This window comes from Anas acuta, chromosome W (assembly GCF_963932015.1).
Source record: "Anas acuta chromosome W, bAnaAcu1.1, whole genome shotgun sequence".
NCBI lineage: Eukaryota > Metazoa > Chordata > Aves > Anseriformes > Anatidae > Anas > Anas acuta.
In genome coordinates this window covers 12,500,833-12,523,333 of record NC_089016.1, presented here as the reverse complement: position 1 = coordinate 12,523,333, position 22,501 = coordinate 12,500,833, and the positions used below count along the sequence as shown (strand labels likewise).

Here is a 22,501-nt window from a genome sequence, read left to right as displayed (position 1 = left end):
AAACAAAAGTTGAAACACATTCAGGAGACAACACAGTAGCACCATCCCATGGATATTCTGAGCTTTGTAGAGCTAGTGTAATTACCCTGGAGGAGAAGGGGGAGGTGAGGAAGTGGAGAAGTGTACATCCCTTTTCCTCCCCTAGATTGGCTTCCTAAGGCAAAAAGGTGAAGAGCATAATTCTTAATAGTTTCTGAGTGATGGTTCCTGAGGAATGGAGGTGATGGCGATGCTTAGTACAAAGAACAGATTTGTCACCTGACCAGTAATTTTATAAACTCACAAGCCAGTGCTACACAACTGTAGTGGGTTTACGTGGCAAGGTTTTGGTAGCAGGGGGCCATAGGGGTGGTTTCTGTGAGAAGGATCTAGAAGCTGCCCCATGTTTGGTAAAATCCCCACTGTTTTCCAGAGCTGAGCCAATAAGCGATGTTGTTTTGTGCCTCTGTGAGAGCATATTTAAGACAGGGAAAAAAACGCTGCGCCACACAGCAGCTGGGAGAGTGAAGGGAGTGAGAAAACAGCCTTGCAGGTGCCAAGGTCAGTGAAGAAGGATGGGGAGAGGTATTCCAGGCACCGGAGCAGAAGTCCCCTGCGGCCTGTGGTGAGGACCATGGTGAAGCAGGATGTCCCCCTGCAGCCCATGGAGTACCACGGTGGAGCAGGGTTCCACGCTGCAGCCTGTGGAGGAGACCACGGTGGAGCAGGTGGCCCTGCACCGACGGAGGCTGCCGCCTGTGGAAGACCCCCGCCGGAGCAGATTCCGGGCCAGACCTGTAGCCCGTGGAGAGGAGACCACGCAGGAGCAGGTGACCTGGCAGGAGCTGCTGCCCGTGGGGGACCCAGGTTGGAGCAGTTTCCTCCTGAGGGATGGACCCCGTGGTACGGACCCATATCTGGAGCAGTTCTGGAAGAGCTGCTGCCTGTGGGAAGCCCACGCCGGATCAGTTCATCAAGGACTGCATCCTGTGGGTGGGACCCCACAGCACAGGGGACGAGAGTGACCGAGAAGGAGCGGCAGAGAAGAAGTGCTGTAGACTGACCATAACCCCCATTCCCCCGTTCCCCTGTGCCGCTCGGGGGGAGGAGGTGGAAGAGGGTGGATGGGGGGAAGGTGCTTTTGGTTTCTTTCCTTTGTTTCTCACTTCTCTAGGTTGTTAGTAATGAGCAATAAATCTTACTACCTCCTTAGTAAGCTGAGTCTGTTTTGCCCATTACAATAATTATTGCATGATTTTCTCGTCCTTATCTCAACCCTTGAGCCCTTTTCACATATTTTCTCCCCATTCCTCTTTGAGGAGGGGGAGTGAGAGAGCGGCTGTGGTGGAGCTCGGCTGCCCACTTGAGTGGAACCACGACAGATGCACAGTGCAGTTGCTCACCACACACTGACCAATACACAGCCCATCCCCGAGCAGGGGTCCCCCTGAACCTGGGCAGCCTGCCTCAGGATCTCCTGTGTAGGTCCTTTGACCTTGCTTTGTTTTACGTCAAAATCAGTGGTGGTGGGACTTCATTCAGGCCACAGACGTCCACCATTATCTTCCACTCCCCATTAGAATTTTGCACTGCCCATATGAGCCTGTTAAAGGGTGAGAGCCTTGCTGATCACTCCTTGGCTCTCCAGTCAATGGACCAGGTCATTCAAGGGAATCAGGGAGTTTCTGTCAGTGCAATACTGTTGTGGTAGCGATTGGCACCTGCTGCTCATTGGCCATCAGCACCTCCAGAGCAGAAGGGTCCTCTGAAAGAGTGGGCAAGGTAGACACAACTGGTTAAAGTCCTCCATCTCCAATGCAGCTAAGGCAAAAGCCCACCAATACCCTTGTGGATCTTTGATGTACCCTTCCTGAAGTAGTCTATGTCAAGGTTGTGCAAAGCCTCCATTCCAGTCCCAATGGGTTGCATTTGCCACTCTTTCCCAGTTAGACTCACTTCAGCTTCCAGTACAGTTAACTCTTGAGTTTGATGTGTCAGACCAATGGGAACACATGGAGTAAGTAATGTACTATACAACATATTTCTGAAAACAAGCCCAACAGACCTGAGGTCCAAAACGTCGACCTTGTGAACAGCAACTATTAAACTGGTCTAATGCTTATAACATTTTAACTTTAGCACTCTGTGGTAAGATCTGTCCTTAAACTTTAAACTAGAAGAGGGCAGGTTTAAATTAGATATATGGAAGAAATTCTTTCCTCTGAGGATGGTGAGGCACTGGAACAGGTTTCCTGGAAAAGCTGTGAATGTCCCATCCCTGGAAGTGTTCAAGGACAGATTGAAATGAGTTTTGAGCAACCAGGTCTAGTAGGAGGATGGTTGGAATAAGAGGATCTTTAAGATCCCTTCCAACCCAAACCATTCTATGATTCTACGTTCCCATGTTTCTATGATTACCTTTGACACTGCTACCGTTGTCCATACAAAGCCCATAAAGGCTCTCCTCAGAGCTTTTAACCAAGAATTTTGGTTAGTCCAGCTGGCATCCTGTTACAAGTGGTGTCCCCCAGGGGTCGGTACTGCAATCTATCTTGTTTAAGGTCTTTATTGATGACCTAGATGAGGGGATTGAGTGTACCCTCAATAAGTCTGCAGATGACACCAAGTTGGGAGGTAGTGACAATCCGCATGAGGGTAGGGTGGCCTTTCAGAGGGACCTGGATAGGCTGGATTGCTGAGCTGAGGTGAATAGGATGAGGTTCAACAAGGCCAAGTGCAGGGTCCTGCACTTTGGCCACAATAACTCCATGCAACGCTATAGGCTTGGGGCAGAGTGGCTAGAAGACTGTGAAGAGGAAAAGGACCTGGGAGTGTTGACGGATGCTCGGCTGAACATGAGCCAGCCGTGTGCCCAGGTGGCCAAGAAGGCCTGGCCTGTATTAGAAATAGTGCAGCCAGCAGGAGCAGGGAGGTGATCATCCCCCTGTACTCGGCTCTGGTGAGGCCACACCTCGAGCACTGTGTTCAGTTTTGGGCCTCTCATTACAAGAAAGACATCGAGGTCCTGGAACATGTCCAGAGAAGGATAACCAAATTGTTGAGCACAGGTCTTATGAGGAGCGGTTGAGGGAACTGAGATTATTTACTTTGGCGAAGAGGATGCTCAGGGGAGACCTCATTGCACTCTACAACTTCCTGAAGAGAGGTTGTGATGAGGTGGGGGTCAGCCTCTTCTCTCAGATAACTAATGATAAGACTCGAGGAAATGGCCACAAGTTGTGCCTGGGGATGTTTAGATTAGGTATCACAAAAAACTTTTTCTCTGAAAGAGTAGTCGGGAACTGGAATGGTCTGCTCAGGGAGGTGGTGGACTCACTGACCCTCAGTGCTCAAGAAGCACCAGGACAAGGTGCTAGGAGATATGGCTCAGTAGCTTAGTAGGTAGTATTAGTGATAAGAAGGTTGGACTAAATGGTCTTGTAGGTCTTTTCCAAATTTGTGTTTTTTATGATTTCTATGACTCTATGGTAGGACAAGGGGAATGGTTTTAAACTTCAAGAGGGTAGATTTAGATTCGATAGTCAGATGAAATTCTTGACTTAAAGGTGAGGCACTGGAACTGGTGCTGTGGGTCCAGAGATCACCCAGGGGGAGTTTGGATCAGCCCATGCCCTTGTGTTTGAAGGAACAGCTGGTGAGAGTGGAGAGGCAGCAGTGAAATCATGGGAATACCAGAGTGAGAGCAAGGTGGGGAAGAGAAGTTTCTGTCTGCAGCCTTCAGAGAAGTGTGGGACAGCACAGGAAAGTGTGCAGAGGAGAAGGCAGAGGGCTCTGACAAGAATGGAAGGCTGCAGCAGCACTGACATCTTTATCCCATTGGCCATGGCTTATAAGGAGATGTGTTTTACTCATGGCATTGGGACTATGAATTCTCCTTTCAACCCTTCGCAAATGCTGGAAGGTGTCATACCATTGTCCTTCACATGATATTATGGGCATCGCCCACTATCCCACAGACCCCAGGAAGAGTGAGACATGGGGGTGGTGGTGTTGCAGGATCTCCCCTCCGGTGGCTGGGGTCAGGCCTTCACCTTCTGATTCACCAAAACAAACCAAGATTTCTCAGCACAGTGCCTTTTCTTGTCTATAATCATGGCTTCCAGTTATCTGCCCAAACAGTTCCCATGGGAGGCTTTCGTAGTAACAGACTAGAATAGCCAACAGAGTCTGGAATATAGAGTCTAGAGCAGTCTAATACCGCAGAATAGAGTAGCCAACAGAGGTGAGACAGGTACTCTGATATAATAACAGCCATCAGAAAGCTGATCTCAGTTAGATGACTGATATGGGGAGGTTAGGAGTAGCCTGGCCAGGAGAGATGTGAGATTTGGGGGAGGGAAGAGAAGGGAAAAGGAGCTCGTAAGCTTACCTTTGTAGAGGTAAGAGGGTTCATGTAATGTTGATGCTGCTGTAACACTGACTTCAGTCTTGTAAGGCCTGTAAACAATAACAATAATCCTTAAACCTAAACATTAGTGCAACATCCTGACAGGAATCCACTATTGTAAAGCAGAACTCAAAATATTACCTGAAGAAAAACTCAGCGCAGAGCCCCTTTCCCTTGCATTTACTCTCTTGCTCACCCTAATTCCTTGACCTTAACACTAATATTAAATGCTCTGTTTATCCCTAGACTTCTGTCGTGGTTCCACTCAAGTGGGCAGCCGAGCTCCACCACAGCCGCTCTCTCACTCCCCCTCCTCAAAGAGGAATGGGGAGAAAATATGTGAAAAGGGCTCAAGGGTTGAGATAAGGACGAGAAAATCATGCAATAATTATTGTAATGGGCAAAACAGACTCAGCTTACTAAGGAGGTAGTAAGATTTATTGCTCATTACTAACAACCTAGAGAAGTGAGAAACAAAGGAAAGAAACCAAAAGCACCTTCCCCCCATCCACCCTCTTCCACCTCCTCCCCCCGAGCGGCGCAGGGGAACGGGGGAATGGGGGTTATGGTCAGTCTACAGCACTTCTTCTCTGCCGCTCCTTCTCGGTCACTCTTGTCCCCTGTGCTGTGGGGTCCCACCCATGGGATGCAGTCCTTGATGAACTGATCCAGCGTGGGCTTCCCACAGGCAGCAGCTCTTCCAGAACTGCTCCAGATATGGGTCCGTACCACGGGGGCCATCCCTCAGGAGAAAACTGCTCCAACCTGGGTCCCCCACGGGCAGCAGCTCCTGCCAGGTCACCTGCTCCTGCATGGTCTCCTCCACAGGCTGCAGCGTGGAACCCTGCTCCACCGTGGTACTCCATGGGCTGCAGGGGGACATCCTGCTTCACCATGGTCCTCACCACAGGCCGCAGGGGACTTCTGCTCCGGTGCCTGGAATACCTCTCCCCATCCTTCTTTACTGACCTTGGCACCTGCAAGGCTGTTTTCTCACTCCCTTCACTCTCCCGGCTGCTGTGTGGTGCAGCGTTTTTTTCCCTGTCTTAAATATGCTCTCACAGAGGCACAAAACAACATCGCTTATTGGCTCAGCTCTGGAAAACAATGAGGCCCTTCCCAAACATGGGGCAGCTTCTAGATCTTTCTCACAGAAACCACCCCTATGGCCCCCTGCTACCAAAACCTTGCCACGTAAACCCACTACAACTTCTTGCCAGACCTAAACAAAACCCTAAACCATAATGCTTGCCCATACCCTAGCCAGAGACCTGACACCACAAACAGAACACCAAACCTTCCAACTAAAACTTTGTTTACTCTCTAAACCAGAAAGGTGAGCCCAAGTCCATAGAAGACAAGAGAGAGGTGAGCTCTGCCTCAGGATCTCCTGCCCAAGCAGGAGGAATGTGACTAAGGCAGTGACTGTGAGGTCACTTCTGCCTCTGCAGTGGATAGGGCAGCAGCAGGAACGTGTCACGGAAAGGGACTGTGAGGTCACCTCTGTCTGGAGGTGGCAGGTCAGCCTTGCCTTCTCCCTGGGATCTGCACTTTTGGGCTGACATCTGCCAGTGGCCCTGCTAGGCCAGCAGAAGGCACCTGCTTGGCATGCTGACTGGGGGATCCCCTCTGCCTCCAAACCCAGGAGGACCCAGACAGAAAGAAGGCCCCACGATGGGTTATCTTGTCCCTTCTGCTTCAGTCCATGAGTGGGAAGCAGCAGGCGCAAGGCTTGACCTGCACAGCCCCATAATATTCAGGACTCACCTCCAGACAAATTGACAGCATGCATGAGAAGGAAGCACAGAAGAGGTGGAACCTGGCAGCTTTCCATTCCCTACACTTCTGTGGCTCTGTGCTGCAATTCCATTCAACTGGTTACTCCTATATTATCCAAACTTTCCTGCAGCTCCTGATGCTGCTGTCTTGTCAGATATAGCACAATCACACACAAAGGTTGAATTGTCTGCCTGTAGACATGAAGAGCTGACAGAATGGAGCATCAGTGTGGGGCAACCTTGAGAAACTGCAGGATTTTGCCTACAGAAACCTCTTGGCATTTACAAGGAGAAGAGCCCAGTCCTGAAACAGAGGAAGAGGAACCCCACACATTAGGGCAGAATGGGACCCTGCTGAGTGAGCAGTGCCCAGGAGGGCCTGGGCACCACGAGGGATGCCATATGAGCAGTAATGCCTGCTCAGCAAGAGCTAGGCCAGCTTCCTACAGAGCTCCCTTACGAGGAGTATGGCCACCAAGAACATCCTAGTTATCAGACACAGCTCAGATCCAGGGTAACACTACACAGAAAAGGGTCTGCAGCCAGCAGGAAAAGAGGTACAGGTCTAGGAGTCCCTAGGACAGCCTGGTGTGGAGAGGATCAAGGGCTCTACCAAGGCTGAAAGTCCCAACAGGACTCAAGTCTTTGTGTCCATGGCTATGGCTGTTGTCTCTGCCACTGAGGCCTTTGAGGAGACAGCTGATCGTTAAAGCACCAGGGCCTCATTGCTTCCTCGCCCCCAACCATGAACCAGGCAGGGGTCATACCATTCTCCTGCACTTGGCCATGCACAACCCCATCTCCTACTGCCCCACAAAGAGCCCTGAGCAAGGTGTGAAGGGAAAGGATCTCCCTTCCAAGGAGCTGGGGGTCAAGGTCTGGCCCTTGTGCATGCTGACACACATCCAGTTTGTCTACACATCAGTGTCACGTCCACATTGCCTTTGTCTCCTTTCCCTCACTGCCTCGAATGTTCTGCTCTAACGAGCTCCAAGGGAGGCTGTGTCAGTGCTGGCCCTCAGGGGGACACTGCAGGAAACTTGCCTCTGACTTGCACTTCTGGAGAGATGTCTTCAATTGTCTCTGAGTGCCTGAGGTTCGTGGGCTCATCAGGAAAGCCCCCAGAGGGGTGATTGCAGTGCCTTGGGCTGGTGCTGTGCTGCTGAGCTGGGCTGGGCTCGTGGGACAGAGAGAGCTCGTGGCAAGAGGGCCCTGGTGCAGAGAGACAGCTGTGCCCAGGAGCAGCTCCTCTGCACAGCGCAGCAGGGCTGGGGGCACTGCATGCAGAGACAGAGTGCTAAAAGTCAGGCAGAAGTGGCAGGATGCACAGAGCTCACTGGGGGAGAGCACTTTCCAGCCCTGCACCCGGTAAGTCTCTGGCTGGAGGGCAATGCAGCTTTTGGTCCTGGAGGAAAGAGAAGCCAGGGGTGCAGGAAGGGCTTCCCATGGCTGTGGTGCAGAACAGGGTCCCTGCACTCAGCCTCCCTGGGGAGCCCAGGGCCTTGGGCAGCAGAAGGGCAGGGCAGGAGCTGCCTGAAAAGAGAAGGCACTTTCGGCACTCTCTGCCTGCCTCTTCCTGCTCTGATTTTGGGGCAGGCTCTATGTTAATGGGGTAGTTGGATTTGCACTGGTGACTGAGCTTCCTATTGCATTGAACTGAGACACAAACAGGTTAGTGATGAACATGAGAATATCCCTTCTTTTCTCTCTGCTTACAGACTGCACCAGGGCTTTTCTGAGCTGTTCTTTAGGTCCTGCAGACAAGGGGATGTGGTTTTTCAGCACAACCTCTGTGTGCATCCATCCCCCAGGTGAGTGCTGCAAGCAGCCAGCAGCTGGGCAGCAGGGGATGGACAGAGCAGCCCTCCTCAATATGAACTCTGGCTGAGCTTTGTCCCCACAGCAATGACATTTGTCAGTGCAGTGGAGCATAAGTGGCACTTATGGGGGTTGATGGGCAGAGGTGGCTGCTGTGTACAGGATACTCAGCAAGCACAAAGCAGGGCTCGAGACAGGGAGATAGACAAAGATCCTCTTGGAAACGGGGAATGTAAGGCTTTCACTGGGAATTCATTGAATTATAAGACTCTATATATGTATATTTGTTTCTCATTTTGCAGTCTCCATGTCCAAAGCAAATGCCCAACATCAGCTCTGTGAGCAAGTTCCTCCTGCTGGCAGTCGCAGACGCGCGAGCTGCAGACACGCGCGAGCTGCAGCTCCTGCACTTCGCGCTCTTCCTGGGCATCTTCCTGGCTGCCCTCCTGGGCAACGGCCTCATCCTTACCACCGTAGCCTGCCACCACCGCCTCCACACCCCCATGTACTTCTTCCTCCTCAACCTCGCCCTCCTCGACCTGAGCTGCATCTCCACCACTCTGCCCAAAGCCATGGCCAATGCCCTCTGGAACACCAGGGCCATCTCCTATCAAGGCTGTGCTGCACAGGTCTTCTTTTTAGCCTTCTTCATTGGAGCAGAGTTTTATGTTCTCACTGTCATGGCCTACGACCGCTATGTTGCCATCTGCAAGCCCCTGCACTACAGGAGCCTCCTGGGCAGCAGAGCTTGTGCCCAGATGGCAGCAGCTGCCTGGGGCAGTGGCTTTCTCTATGCTGTCCAGCACACGGCCACTACGTTTTCTCTACCCCTTTGCCACGGCAATGCTGTGAACCAGTTCTTCTGTGAAGTCCCCCAGATCCTCAAGCTCTCCTGCTCAGGTGCCTATCCAAGGGAATTTGGTGCACTTGTACTAAGTATTTCTGTATTATTTAGTTGTTCTATTTTCATTGTTATTTCTTATATTCAGATCCTCAGGGCTGTGCTGAGGATGCCCTCTGAGCAGGGCCGGCACAAAGCCTTTTCCACGTGCCTCCCTCACCTGGCCGTGGTCTCCCTTATGGTCAGCACTGCCATGTTTGCCTATCTGAAGCCCCCCTACTTCACTTCCTCATCCCTGGATGTGGAGGTGTCATTTCTTTACTCGGTGGTGCCTCCAGCAGTGTACCCCCTCATCTACAGCATGAGGAACCAGGAACTAAGGGATTCAGTGAGGACTCTACTTGAACAGACACATCTTCAGCATATTCACCTATAATAATATGGCTATAATTAGAAATTCCATCTCTTCCCAGAAAAATATTGCTTCTGTTATTAAATGCCTGTAATATTATTTTATCTAACTAATTTAACTTTGGTTAAATAATGTTATTCTTAGTCTCATACTTGTCAGTTATTTACCTATAGAAACCGGCTTCCTGTATACATACAGCTACTGAAGTTACCTTGTGAATTTCATAGGTCTCAGCTTCTCTTTCTTCCCTTCTCTGGAGCTGGGGGAGCAGCCCCAGCACACAGAAGGGGCTCAGGGCCAAGAGCCCAGCTGACACATGCAGGAGAAGCCCCGGTGGCCCTCGGGGCTGCCCCTCACTGCCTGCTGGGCTCTGCCTCTCTGCTGCCTTCGGGTCGGGGCTGCTGCTTCCCTGGAGCCATGGCCATGGCCAACAGCAGGACGAGGCCTTTTCCCTGCTGCTCTCTTTTGGCTTCCACATTGTGCTTCTTTTTCTTTCTGGGTAAGCCCTGATATCTTGTGTACTTTGGTGACAGTCCTGTTGTCTCTGCAGTGGCATCCCTGTCCTTGCAGGCAGCAGCAGGCACTGTGCAGCCCTGGATCACAGGTGGCCTCCCTGCTAGCACCACAGTAATAATAGGGTCTTGCTCAGGGCAAACCCAGAAGCCGGGACACCTCTTCCAAATGTGCTATCAGGAACACAGCCAACGGATTGCTCCCTTCTCTTCTGTTTTCTGGGGATCTTCATGGAGTGAAGGACACAGGATGAAAGTCCCAGGGTGGTTTGTGGGGAAACAAGGGCAGGACTAAGAGTTCCCTTTATGGGGGCACTTGCCCAAGCAGATGACAACTGGTGTTGGACTCATCAGCATGAGACTGCACCCCCTGCAGTGGGGATGATGGCTGATGCCAGCCTGGAGAGGAATCTGGAGCTTCCAGGAGATGTCAGAGGATCTCCAGGGACAAGGTGCTCAGTGGGTAGTGATTAGAACCTTATAAAATGACTGTACAAGGTCGTTTCAGCTAACAAACAAGGTGAATCTGAGGAGTGCATGGGCTGCTCAGACTGCTCAGGCTGGGTCAGCTGTCACAGCAGGTTCCCCTCACAGCCTCTTGCCCACCTGCAGCCAACTGACTCCTGGGGCAGAGTGAGAAGCACAGAAGGCCTTGATGCTGTGCCAGCACTGCTCAGGAACAGCGACTACAGCCATGGGTGACCAACACTGCTCTGGTCACATATCAGAAACACAGCACCACAGGGGGTGGTCTGCAGACAGTAACTTTGTCCAAGCCAGAACCAGTGCAGTGCCCCTGATGGACAAGAAGGCTCCCTCTAAGCTCGGGAAGGAGCCAGGAAGGTGATAATAAGCACCAGGACAATTGAGGAAGCCCAAAGACCCTTCTGAAGTGTCACTGAGTGCCACCTGAGAGGCAGTGCTGGGCAGTGGGGAGGGCCAGGAGAAATACTTGTGAGAAGGCTGTGAGAAACAAGGAAATGTCACTGCCATTGCCCCAGGGCTGCAACAAATCTCTCGCAAGACTCCTTTGATGGGGATTTGTGAGCCCAGGGGCAGCAGTGAATGTAGCCCACAGAGCGTGAACCTGTCTGAGGTGGACTGACCAGAGCTCATGTGCTCAGTCTGGTGTGAGCAGGTAGGGGAGAACTCTGCAGCCCCAGGGCACACAAAAGCCCCAGCAAAGGAGCCTGGCGAGTGATTCCTTGCAGCCCTGGGGCAATGGCAGTGATCCCATGAGCTGGGTCTGTCTCCCAGACTGCCCAGCACAGCCCTGCAGAGTGCCCCCCTGCCCTGGGCACCACAGCCCCTCGCTATGCAGAGCAGCACCACCAGCTGGGGCTGGGGCTAGGGTTGGTGCTGGGAAGGTGCTTCCCCTGAGTGTCTGCTAGGCCAGCTTCAGGCTCATGGCTTCTGGATGCAAACAAGTTCTTCACTGTGCCCAAGGAGCTGAGAGACCGCCAACAGGCACGGGGCTGGAACATTGCCTGCAAGGTCCCTCCTGCCCTAGCACCTCCCAGGACTGGCACGGAACTGGCTCCTGAGTGTCAGAGAGGCTTGGAGCCCAGCAGGCTTGAAGGATGAAAACCAGCTCACTTCTACCTGGGCAGGTCCTGGCCCCAAAAGGGGGTGTTTTGTAGGTCTGGTATTATTAGGGCAGAGGTGCCTCAGAAGCTGTCAGCCCAGTAGGAAGCTAATGGCTGTTAAGTGGCTGTGAGTTGACTTCTTTCTCAAGTAGCCGACAGCTCAACCCTTGACTTCTGGCTGGGATCTGTGCCTTTAGGCTCACATCTGCTGGTCTTCTGCATCTTTCAGATGCACCTGCTCTGCACACAGTTTGTGAGATCCCCTCTTTCTAAGTACCTGGTAGGCCCCATAGAGGAAGAGGTCTTGGATAGGGGTTGTCATGTCAGAGGTGTCAGCTTTTGCCTAAACTCATCCTTCAGGCCTGCTTTTGTGGTGTTGCAGAACTGCTGGGCACATTGTGCAGGGTGCTCCTACAGACGTTTCTCTCCTTCTCCATGCTGGTTCTCCAAACTTCCCCTAAGAAGATGACTGATATGGGGAAGTCAGGAGAAGCCTGGCCAACAGAGATGTGAGATTTGTGGGAGGGCAAAGGAGCGTGGACAGCAGAAGCTAATGATTTTGCAGAGGTAAGAATGTTCAGGTAATGTTGATCCTACCATAAAGTAGACTTAAAGCAGTCATGTGAGGCCCTTGCCCTATTTTAACCTGTAACGTTAATCCATAAAGCTACATGCTACTCCACACCCTGACAGGAATCCACTGCTCTAATGTTTGACCACAAGATCCCTTGAAGCCAAAACTAGTCCACAGCCCCATTACATCACCCTTACTCTCTTCTTCATCCTGATCCCTGCCCTTAACGCTATGATTAACACACTCTATTTAGCCCTAGATTTCTCGTAGACCTAAACAAAATCCTAAACCAAAGAACTTGTACATACCCTAACCCCAGACCTGACACCACAAGCCGAACACCAAACCCTTCCACTACGAATTTGATTAATCTCTGTCACAGAAAGTTGAGCCCTAGTCCCTAATCTCATACATGAAAGCCTAACATCCAATGTCACGGTTCCTTTGCATTAACTTCTTCACATCCAACCCTTTTCCTAACCCTACTCTTAAGCACTTAAGGTGCTTGGCCCATAAGGAAGGGTAGGTACCATGAGATTGCTCTGCAGTCACGTGGCATACAAAGCTGAATGTGAGGGGCCATGGATCTGACCAGCTTGTGGGCTACAAGGAGGAGATGGATGGGAGTGTTTTGAAGAGCTCAGCTCTGCCTCAGGATCTGATGGCCCAGCAGGAGGAATGTGACTCCTTTCCCAGTTCCAGGGGTCAGGCCTTGGCTCTTTTGCTTCACTAAAGCCATCCAAGACATTTCTCAGCACAGTGCTTTGCCTGTCTGTAACCATGGCCTCCAATTATCTGCCCTAACAAGTCCCTGGGGAGGCTTTGTTAGTAACAGCCCTCAGTGGGGCCCATTAATAATCCAAGTCACTTCAACTTGTCCTTCTGACTTTACTTGCTCAAGCAGTTACATCACTTTCCTCTATGTACCTGAGCTTCATAGACTGAGCATAAAAATATACCATGGAACTTATTAAAATGCAGAAACTCCAAATATCTCTTACATAGTTGTCTTGAAGCCTTCATGCCTTATACAGCTAATTGCAGAGCTTGTAAGATGTAATTAAGGAAGAAGATTTCAAAGAGCAACTAATAAAAATATTTTATTGTTTCAAAGGTTGAATTTTGCTGCATTTCAGTTTAGAGCATTTTTCTCCTATTGCTACTGATCCAGGGTGACTTCTTTGGAGACTTGCATTAGGAGGAAAAGCAGGTTCTGGAAGTCAGACAACTCCACTACCAGCAGTGCTCTTTGTCCCTGTAACTGCAGCACAGTTCAGCACATGAAACCCTTTCTAGAACGAGTCAGGGATTCCTTGGGAAAAAATAAAATAAAGTGAAATAAAATAAAATAAAATAAAATAAAATAAAATAAAATAAAATAAAATAAAATAAAAGTTGAAATGACCATTGGAATCTGAGAAATTCGTCCTAAATCTTAGTAGACACCTGGACATCCATGGTTCTCTTGGGTCTTGTGTGGCAAACTTAGGATGAAAACTAAAGAAAATATATCTTCAATTGGCTGAAGCTGTACCCATGAGCTTGGCCGCTTTTGGGAATATGTCCCCTTCCAGCTACAGAAACCTACATTGAGTGATGTGAAAAGACCTGCCCAGTCAATGGAGTAGGGCAAAGTCCTATTTCCTGTGCTATAGATGCAGAAGGCAAAAAGAATTGCATTGTGCCTGACACTGCTCTGGGACGTGTCACCCAGATCAGGCAACTTTACCTTAGTGTTGACAAGTCCATCACTAAACCACGCTCCCAAGCTCTACATTTATACCTTGGTTCTCCAGTTGATGAACCAGCTCATCAATTTCCTATCTGGGAGATCCTCTACCCATACACAAATCTCTTCTTCCCCTCTTACTTGACCAGCATGGTGACTGGGATGTGGAAAACCCTCATCACTGTGCTGGTGCCTCCCAACAAACACCTGCCGATGCCCGTGGCCTTCTTTCTGGGGGAGAGTTGTCCTCCTTGCAGACCTTGTACAGCTCCTGCACCCTGCGCCAGATGCTGGCCAGCTTCCTGGCTGGGGACAGCACCCCCTTTGCTCACAGAGGTGGCAGCACTCTCAGCTGCACCTTCTGCATGACCGCAGTGCTTCCTGCTGGGGGCCATGTCCTATGGTCAGCCCTGGGCTGTATGCCACCCCTGTTCTCTGCAAGGCTCAAGAATTGGAAGGCCTGACTCCAGAAGGCAGCTGTACCTGAACCAGGGGAATTTCTCTCATGTACACCAATTCTTTCTCCTCCTCCCAGCTACAGTTCTGTGGCCCCTGTGTCAAGCACCCCTTGTGTGGTTTTGCCCCATTGCTGGAGCTGTTCTGCAGTGCCACGGTGATACTCTTGCTTTCAAAATTTCCATTTGTATCCAATCTTCCAATTCCTAATCATGCAGATTTCATGTGTGTGTTTCCTGTGTTGGCAGGCCCAAGGCTATATCCACCTGCTCTTCTGTCCTCACGAGTGTCACTGTTTTCTATGGCACAGTCATCATTTTCTGTGTGAAGCACAGAACAGCCCACCTCACAGATCTTAACCAAGCTCTTTCCAAACCTTCATCATCCCCCGGTGAATCCTCAGGTTTCTTAGCGGTGGTGTGGGAAGGGTGAGAGAGGTGCTAGTGGAGATGCTGACATTGTCATAAGACCTATATCAAATACCTTGGAAAGGACAGATGGATCAAAGACATTCCTCAGAACTTGGAGATGACCGATGTCAAACCCATCTTCTAGTAGAGGAGCAAGCAGAAGGATGATTAAGCCTAACCAAGGAGAAAAGTGCAGGCCTTAGCCTTAGGCCCCAAACCAGACCTAAACTGAAGTCCTCAACACTTGCCCTTATTCTAAACCCTGAGCAGGATCCTTAGGCACAACACCAAACAATTCCTTGAAGCCCTTGCCATTCCTTTAACCCTGGAATGTGACCACTAATTCCTAAACATTAACATGAACACCTAACTCCCAAAGCCCTCCACCATGCACACAGCACATCTCAGCTTCAACCCCACTCCTACCCCTACCTTGTGTGGTTTTTATGCTTGGGGTAGGGCAGGGACTGTGAGGTCCTGAAGCAGTCGTATGGCATTGGAAGTGGCATGTGAGGTGACAGGTATATGATCAGATCAGAGGCCACAAGGAGGAGCTGGCTGGGAATGCTGTGATGGGATCAGGTGTGCCTCAGGATCTGTTGGGCATGCAGGAGGCATGTAGATGTGAAGGAGGCTGGGAGGTGTGGTGTAAATGCCTGAAGTAACTAGGAAAATAAAACTAACATTCACATTTTTAAGGAAAAGGTACAGCATTGAAGAGGCTTTCAGGGTAGGGCATAACTGCATTACCTGAGCGTTCCCTAGGCTCCCAACCTTAGATGCTATCGCGCTGGGGAAACTTGGTGTGTTAGCTCTAAGGAACACCATGGAGCGTGGAGTGGAGTGGAGACACCACGGCTAGACTCTGTAATCAGGTGGGGCCTCGATTGTTCTTGTGCACAAAGCTGCACTTTTTGCCACCCTAAGCCAAAGACCTGTCATGTTTTGACAAATGCTGTACCCTAGTGTACTTTTTGCTCATTATAATATCATTATAATACCAAAACACACCTCCATCCCAAAAGCTACCCGCCTCCAAGGTGCGACCACCCCTCACTGAGCATGCGCCCTGAATTTCTCAGAGCCTATTACTTTAAACGGAGACGGGAAAACTTTACACCAATCATAACTAAGATATGCTTGACTAGAGCCACTCAAGCTCCACCTAGAAGATAGAAAATAATATAAATTGGCCCAAGAGAGAGGGGATGTTAGGGAAGATACCATTGTTAGGGGAGATACCATCCCGAGGACATACAACATCCTTAGGACCTCCTGACTCCTGGGATCAGTCGACGGGCTGAGCCTCTCTTCCCCCCCCATTGGGACGCCTTTGGGTGAGATCTGAATATCTGCTTATAAATCTCTATAGAGTCTTTGATCCTTTTAATGTGTTTATTTCTAGGCTGCGCACCTATAACACCTACAACATCTATAACACCTGTAACATCTATAACATCTAACACATCTGTAACATCTATAACATCTATACCATCTATAACATCTATAACATCTATACCATCTATAACATCTATAACATCTGTAACACCTATAACACCTGTGTATTTCATGCATACTAGCTTGCTTTTGCAGATAGTCACTATCACCGGCAATCCAAAAGAACCTGATTATCTGTTGCTGTAATAAACCATACTTGATTGCATTGTGATAGCTCTCATTAAGTGCAACTAGGGTGAGGGTGGTTATCCGTGATAGTTCAGTGTTCTGAATCTAACCAGACCCCCAGACGGTTAATGCGTTTTTGGTGAATGTCTGAACGGACCCCCAGACAGTTAATGCGTTTTTGGTGAATGTCTGACTGGATCCCCAGACGGTTAATGTATTTTTGGTGAATGTCCGACTGGTTCAGTACTCTGAATCCAACCGGGCCCATAACGGTTAATCAGCTACACCCCTTAACGCGACAGGAGGCCACTTCTGTCTCTGGAGCTGACGGACCTGCAGGAGGAATGTGGCACAGATAGGGACCATAAAGGCCAGAAGCATGCACAAGGCATTGAACATGATGGCGAGGCACCTTCTGTTCTGGTCAGGTGAGAGACCACAGGAAGGCTGATGGCGTGGGAGTCATGCTTGAGGTATAGCTAGTGAGACCATAGAATCAGAGAATGGCTCCTGTTAGAAGGGACTTTAAAGATCACCTATTGCCAACCTCCTGGACCTAAGCAGGGATGCTCCCCATGAGATCAGGTTGCCCAGGGCCCTTTGGACAGGAATCCCTTCCTCTGTAGCATCAACTATTGCCGAGGCGATCGGCTCCGGGGCAGACACGTTCTGCAGCGGAGCGGGGGATCGAGCCAGGCAGGGCTAATTTTTCCGGCATCGAGCCTACTTGAGGGAGCCGCCAGGACCCGGCAGCCCTCGTGAGGGAGGCTGATGAGGCGAAGGCGGAGCCAGCAGCGCCCCCTCCCCAGCCGTTCAAAAGCTGCCCCTACGGAGCGCGAGCGACCAGGAGCACGGCAAACAGGGTGGGAAAACAGGGCGTGGCACATCAGAAGGGAGTGGCGCGGCAGTTAGCACGGCAGTTCGCGCAGGCAGGGCGTGCAGGAAGGGCAGAGCGTTCCCCCGCCCATACGAACACCTCCTTAACGACAGCCATTAGCTAGGTGATAATGGTCTCCACCAGGCAAGGTGCGCTTTCCAGGAAATCGGTACACACCCAGACCGACTGCCCGTTAAAAAATGCAGCGGTTCAGGTCACCGGATGCAAGGAGTGTCTGAGCCTGTTGCTGCCATCAGCGGGAGGCAGAGAAACTGCGTGCGTGAGGTGCGAGCAGGTGGATGACCTGGTCTGCATGGTGGCGGAGCTCAAGGAAGAGGTGGAGAGGTTGAGGGGTATCAGGGAGTGTGAGCGAGAGATAGACTTGTGGAGTAACTCCCTGCAGGGCCTCAAGGAGAGGTACCGAGGTGAGACACCCCAAATGGGGGTGGACCCCCTGCCCTGTAGCCGTCGGGCAGAGGGAGGGAATCTGGGAGTTGAGGAGGAATGGAAACAGGTCCCTGCTCGACATCGCAGGCGATGCCCTCCCCTTCCGGCCCCACCTTCCCAGGTGCCCTTACGCAACAGGTTTGAGGCCCTGGAGCTCGACAGACCAGTAGCTGAGGAAGAGGTAGCAAGTGTTCCCAGGAGGATGCCTAGGGCAAGGAGGTCAACTCCACGCCTCAGGACTGCCTCCATCAAGAAAGACAGAAGGGTTATTGTTGTGGGAGACTCTATTCTTAGGGGAACAGAGGGCCCTATTTGTCGGCCTGACCCTACCTGTAGGGAAGTCTGCTGCCTCCCTGGGGCCAGGGTCAGGGACATTGCCAGGAAGCTTCCCAACCTGGTACGCCCCTCTGATTATTATCCTCTTTTGATAGTCCAGGCGGGCAGTGACAACATTGAAGAGAGAAGCCTGAAGGCTATCAAACGAGACTTTAGGGGGCTGGGTCAGTTAGTGGATGGAGCAGGAGTGCAGGTGGTGTTTTCATCCATCCCTACGGTGGCAGGGAGGGGTACAGAGAGGACAAGGAAAGCCCACTTGTTGAACACGTGGCTCTGGGGCTGGTGCCAACGCAGAAATCTTGGGTTTTTCGATCATGGGGCACTTTACTCAGCATCTGGCCTGATGGCCTCAGATGGGTCCCTATCTTTTAGGGGAAAAAGGATCCTGGGCCAGGAGCTGGCAGGGCTCATTGAGAGGACTTTAAACTAGGTAGGAAGGGGGATGGGGCTGAAGCAAGGATTGTTGGGGCTGTGCCAGGGGGAGCAATGGCAAGGCCGGGGGATAAGGTAATGGCCCAGATGAAGTGCATCTAAACCAATGCACGCAGCATGGGTAACAAACAGGAGGAGCTGGAAGCCATCGTGCAGCGGGCAGGCTACGACTTGGTTGCCATCACGGAGACGTGGTGGGACCAGTCTCATGACTGGAGTGCTGCAATGCCTGGCTATAAGCTCTTCAGAAGGGACAGGCAGCACAGAAGAGGTGGTGGTGTGGCTCTCTATATTAGAGAGTCTTTCGATGTTGTAGAACTCGAGGCTGGGAATGACTGTGATAAATTAGTAGGGGTTTGTTCATTGTCCTTGAGAATTTAAAGAATCTACTGAGGAGATAAGGTTTCACAACTCACGGCATTGTAACATGGGGACAAATGGGGAAAGGGGGTTGGGTAAACATCCCTGTTAAAACAAAGATTTTGTAAGATACCACCCACCCACTGCAAGACATCCTATTTTGCCCCCACCTGAACACAAGCACAACGCATGATCACCGGAAGAAGAATAACGACCCCCAACAACAGACTGCGCAGCCTCAGAACAAGTCTCGACAAGTCGACAAGTCAGGTCTCGACAAGCCAGAACTTGAATGCTATAAAACAGCGACACTGGAAAGGGGAAGTTGCGTGCCGTGGTGGAGCGGAGACTCCCCAGCTGCCCAGCGCTGTTTTGCTTGTGTCTGCTTACTTGATTAATAAAATAATTTCAATAGACCAGTAAATTGTGTGGTCTAACTTATAACAATTTGGTGCCGTGACTCGGATGAAGGCAATCTGATTGAAAGACCTTCAGAGGGGGCGCCCGGCTGATTTCAGCGGCCTTCGCTAGGACTACTTTCATTCAAATCCTTCACCGACAGGCAACCTTTGTGCATGAAGACCGAACGAAGACCCACAGGGTGGGTAAGTATAGGCCGGTGATCCGTTCGGTTGGGGTTGGGTATCCTGGAACACAACAAACGAGATGTCCAATTGCGGACGAAGCGAGTGTGGACCCCTCGGTAGTTGCGGTTCCCACATCCCGCGAGGGACTGGGCCACGAAAAGGGGGGAAGCGATCCATGTGTGTGTGTGTGAAGGTGTTCCGGAAGATGGGACAGAAGAAGAGTAAGCCTTCTGGTCCCATGGGTGGGGTAACGTCTGCTGTTACGTTACCCCGGGATTAATGATGAAAAATTGGCAGGATTCCCCTTTTACGCGGGGAAGGAATAAAGTAAAAATGATACCTTATTGTGTTGAAGTTTGGGGTGGTAAACAGATTCGAGGAGACCACCTTTACTGGCCTGTATTTGGGTCTTTTGAAGATTGGGTTTGTCAGGCCTAAATATTTATGTAAACTCAAAGGAACCCTTTAGTCTGGAAGAAAGTGAGTATGCGCACCTCTGGATAAATTCAGATACGAGGATGCATCTATATCCTCTAAAAGAAAAAGGAGGGCGGGATAAAAAGAGAAAGGACTTGGAAGTCCCGACACCACCCCCACCCTATATTCCACCGCCCGCACCAATGGCTCCCATCCTTACTGGACTCCCCGAATTAGCTAATCCAGGAGAATCGGAATTGGATCATGAAACACAGGGGCCGGTAACCAGAAGCAGGGCAAGAAATCAGAAATCTGCTTTAAGGGAGGGATTATATCCCCTACGAGAAATAGAGATGGGGGGACCCCAGCCAGGAATGGAATATGTGGCCATCCCCATTAACTCCGGGGATGTCTGTGATTTTAAGAAAAGGACAGGCAAGCTTTAATGGCAACTGGCATAATGTTTGCAGCTGCTGAGGAATAATTCTAACTGGAATAATAACTGTACATTGTATATATATAAAAGCCTGGGCATTTTTTGTTATTCTTTTATACATATGTTAATATGTAAATATGTAAATATAAGGACTGCCATTGAGGTGTATGTCTAAGGGAACAAAATTTGCCCAGGCATATTATCGGCTCACCAGGTTTAAATGTCCTCAGTGTAATTGTCTACAGGCAGTTAATTTACAGTGGTCTGATTTTACTTGTGTATCTATATATTGTGGATTCTGGAGGGATTGGGATTGACTAGTAAAGAGCTTCTAGGAAAACAGTGGAATATTAACCACTGTAGATTACAATAGAAAAAGTTTAAAGCAAAGAAATCCCGAGGAAAAGCCCCCTAGGATGTATACTAACACATTGGAGGGATACAGTGGGGTGAGAGGGTACAGAAAGTAAAAGAACTCTTATCAAATATTGCAATCAATGGTGGCCACTTTATAAACTAGAGGATGGAGCGGAGTGGCCCCTAAATGGAACTATTAATTATAACACCATATTACAGTCAATGTTGTTTTTGTGGAAAGAAGGAAAATGGGATGAAATATGGTATATTGATTGATATGTTGTTTCAGTATCTTGGAGGGAAAAGGTATGGAATTAAGTTGGACTCTGACTGAGCCTTTGGTGCTGGTATTAGAAAAGTACGGGCTGGAGAAAGATAAAGGAAGTGTTAAAAGGGTTGCTGAAGGTGTTAAAGGTGTGGCATGTAGTATTAGAGCTGTTTGAAATTGAATGAGCAGGGAAAGGTGATTGTGGGTAGTTAGGGTCTGGCGGCCGGAAGATGTCGCGATGTACGGAAAGGTGGAGCCCCTCCCTTGATGGACAGTGGCGTGTGGCCTGTGATGTAAGCAAGCGGAAGTGACGCTATGGGCCTCGGGTATATAACCCCATGTGACTCGACAATAAACGCCATTTGCCATCCACCACGTTGGTGTCTGTGAGCCGATGGACCGAGCGGCCCGGGGTTGGCCGCCGTGCCGTTCCTGAACCAGGTCGCCACTGCCCCCTGAAGGCAACAAGTGGTGCCGAAACCCGGGAAAACTCCTGGATTCGGGTGAACGGCGGCCGGAGCGGCGGGACCAGCCCGGCGGGGAGGAAGCTCCCGGACCAACAAGGAAGATGGAAACCCTTGTGAAGGTCGTATCAAAGTTGTGGAAGCTATGGGGTGGCTCGGCTGAGGAAGCCAGGGATGCCGGTGGGGAACCAGAGCCTGGGGAAATCTGGGAGAGACCACGGCCATGTGCGCCCCAGTACGGTGCTGAACTAGGAGACGAAGAGTCGGGTGAAGAAGCCTCCGGCGGGAACGGAAATGAAGTGTTAGGTTTTACTAACACGTGGAAATGCGAGAAAGAGAACGGTTGCGGGGACGACCGGGGAGGAGGTAGAAGTGTGAGAGAGGGGCAGAGAGCCGATCGGAACGGCCATCCAAAAACACGCTCCTGTGGCACAAACGCCTCGCTGAGAAGGCGGCGGGGCGAGCCACGAGGCAGGGAGCGGCCCGCCCGCAGGGGTGGGGGGCGGGGCCGGAACTCGATGGGAGGGTACCGGAACGTGGAGGTGAGCAGTCAGTCAAGCTCTGACTCCGGATCAGATACCGATTCAAATTCGGAGGAGGAAATGGGGACAGATAGCAAAAATATCCCCATCCGAAATAAAGCTGCACCGCGAGGCAGAGAAATTCCTCTCACAGATTGGAGGAAAATTAAGATTGCGTGCACCATCTTGGCTTTATCGGGCATGCTAGCGTTGCCGGTCTGGGTGACAGACGGGGGGCAGAGGGTTCACTCACCAACAAACCCTAAGGATGTACAAGCGATTGTTAAAGCCATTGTGGATAAAGGGCTTCATTCTGCAATGGTCTCCACCGTCATAGATGGTGTTTTCAGGGGAGACGACATGCTCCCGTTTGATATAAAATAAACTTGTAGACTGATCTTTGACGGGGGTGGGATGATCATTTTTAAACGAGAATGGGGGGACAACTGTATGAGACAACTGGCCCAAGTAACTGGGACGGATCACACACTGTATGGCTCTAGCCTGCAGCGGCTAATGGGTACGGACCCAACAGTGATCACCCCCCGGGCGCAAGTCCAGGGCCTGAGGGCCCACGAAGGTATGGCAACTCGTGCGGCCAGAGAAGCTCCAAACAGCCGACGCCCCAACTTCAGAACAAAACTAATGAAAACTGAGTTTCTGTTCACAGGAACGGATCATCGGGTACCCCCGTAGTCTGTATACCCCGGCGACATGAGAAGACAATAAGTCAGCAAGCGTCCTGTCTAAGCCTGAGAGTTCCACACTGGCAGAATCCAGACACCAGCGAAGCGGCCTCCGTGGGTGGGGGGCTGCAATGCGTTTGTGTGATCTTATCTTTGGACCTTGTATACTAAATATGCTTGTGTT

General features: G+C 50.7%; 1 long non-coding RNA gene across 1 annotated transcript in view; it reads left to right on the top strand.

Annotated features, from left to right (window-relative positions):
- Positions 1–320: 320 nt before the first annotated feature.
- Positions 321–22,501, top strand: part of LOC137846977 (uncharacterized) — a 209,431-nt gene continuing 187,250 nt past the window's right edge. The window contains exon 1 of the long non-coding RNA XR_011090692.1: positions 321–1,153. This is a non-coding gene — a long non-coding RNA (uncharacterized lncRNA). The remainder of the gene's footprint in view (positions 1,154–22,501) is intronic.